The 2,114-nt window shown below is 44.0% G+C and overlaps 1 pseudogene; it reads left to right on the top strand.

The window, feature by feature from the left end:
• Window positions 1–345: 345 nt before the first annotated feature.
• On the top strand, window positions 346–1,346 carry LOC122095723 (annotated as a pseudogene).
• Window positions 1,347–2,114: the final 768 nt, after the last annotated feature.

The raw sequence follows: 2,114 nt of genomic DNA, 5'->3' as shown, positions 1-2,114 counted from the left end.
TGGAAGAAAGAATTATCTATTTAAATTTAGAAAAGCAACAAACAACATTGACTAAGAACAACATCCTCACCAACTCCTCTTTGGATAATACATTTTTAAAAATTATTTCTTCATTTGGAATTTTAGAAAAATGATATTCTCTTTTTTTATAGGTGTTTCTGAATTTTGTCTTTCATCATTCAACCTTATAAGTCTCTGCTTGTGTGGGAAGAAAATAGACATTGTAGAAAGAAATGGGCCCTGTTCTGCCATTTGTCACTGCGGCCTGTGACCAGAGCAGTTTGCTCATCTAAGAAGACAGAGCCCAACACAGGAACCCTACACCTTCTTTCAAGCCCAGACAAGATGTCCAGCAAGGGTGCCATGGTTCTGGCCTACAGAGGTGTCTGGACATCCTGTATCCTAGTGTGGCTGGAGCAAGGCAGAGACGCCATCGCCTACCTGCCCAACATCTGCCAGAAGGAGGACTTCAAGGAAGTCAGCAAGAAGGTGCTGAAGCCTGGCACCAGAAAAGGTGTTCATTGAGGGCATGAGCAAGGTGTTTGTGGAGGGATTCATCTGGCCCACTGTCCAGTCCAGCACATTCTACGAGGACCACTATCTCCTGGGCACCTCTTTGGTGAAGTGCTGCATTGTTCTTACACGGGTGCCAGTGCCCCCCTCCCACTTTCCCGAGTTAAGATGGTCGCTTCCTGAAGGATGCCAGAGCCATAGTAACCTGATGGAGCATTCCCAGCCTCAGGGAATTTCCAATCTAGTCACACAGTCACACACACACCCAACCTGCACCCCTGCCCAAAGCCTGTGGACATGGACAAAATCCTCATGCATATCATCCACCAAGCTTTCTGAAGAACCCCAAGAACCAAACATTTGCTGCCCCGACACAAAGCCTCCAACAGCCTTGACATACTCGAGATAGAATAATCGAGAAAAGAGTCTCTGTGAAGGTGACTGGCATCAAGGTTGGCACTACCTGACAGCTGTGCATGGGCCACACGGACATTGTGGAGAGCCACTCCCTCAGAATGAAACCCTGACATATCTAGGAGAGCCCAGCAGGGCCCATCCTTTCACTTAGATATCCACGCCTTCACCACGGATGGCGAAGAGCCTGGGCCTGAAATTTGTCAAGCTGGTATACACCGGTTTTTTGGCACAGTCCTTTGTATGAGTTTGCCTGCTATTGTACAGCCAACTCCCAGGAGCAGGTGGAGAGTGATATGCAGGCCTTCAAGAGTCCTATGTACAGCCTCAGGCCAGAATCTTCACGGTGCAGGCCCATTGATGGCACTGGCTTCATCAACATCTACTCCTTCAGGTTGAAGAAATACCATTGCCTCTAGATCAAGGTCACCAGTGACAATGAGTTACTAGAGTCTCTCCTCACCTCTTCATAGCACAGGCACTAATTGTTGTGAACATTCCTACTTGTGACTTGTTCTTTCTGCCTGCAAAAGAGGTCATCTAGAGGAAAGGTGGGGACAGCTGCCCTGAAGAGCTCGTTTTTGCTTGTTTTTAAAGACAGTTAAAGGAAGATATATATTTTTAAAAAGATAGAAAAGGAGCAAATGGCCATGACTTATTTACAGAAACAAGCAGCTTAATGACTTGGCTTATGCATGTCATTTTCAGTATTACCTGTACTATAGAGTAAAGCTTATAGGGACAGATGGTACATCTTAATGTATATAGTGTTACCAGGCCATTGTAGTTGGAGCTTAATACATATTCTTGAATATATGAGTTCATATTCGTTTGTTAATTTATGTCTTTAAATATTTCTTTGGGAGTAAATTCTTAATATAATTGTTTTTTAAAAAGTTCACAGTCATGACAGGTACTTTCAAAGTTTTGCCTATCTAGTGAAAGGCATCTTGGTGCTAGGCATGGTAGTGCATGCCTAGAATTCTAGCATTTGGAAGGCTGAGGTAGGAGGTTCAAGCTCTTGAAGACAGTCCTGGCTTTATAGTAAGTTCAAGGCTAACCAGTGTTATATAGCCACACCTGTCTCAAAGACATCCTTTCTTCTCCCCACAAGGAGGTTATTTTTGTTTTGTTCATAGCAACAGTAAATAACAGTACCTGTGTTCCCACACTTCCAAAACTGATTA

The sequence above is a fragment of the Dipodomys spectabilis genome, unplaced genomic scaffold, assembly GCF_019054845.1.
Source record: "Dipodomys spectabilis isolate Male_0828 unplaced genomic scaffold, ASM1905484v1 ptg000015l, whole genome shotgun sequence".
Classification (NCBI taxonomy): domain Eukaryota; kingdom Metazoa; phylum Chordata; class Mammalia; order Rodentia; family Heteromyidae; genus Dipodomys; species Dipodomys spectabilis.
The sequence above is the reverse complement of the archived record's forward strand: the minus strand, read 5'-3'. Positions and strand labels throughout refer to the sequence as shown.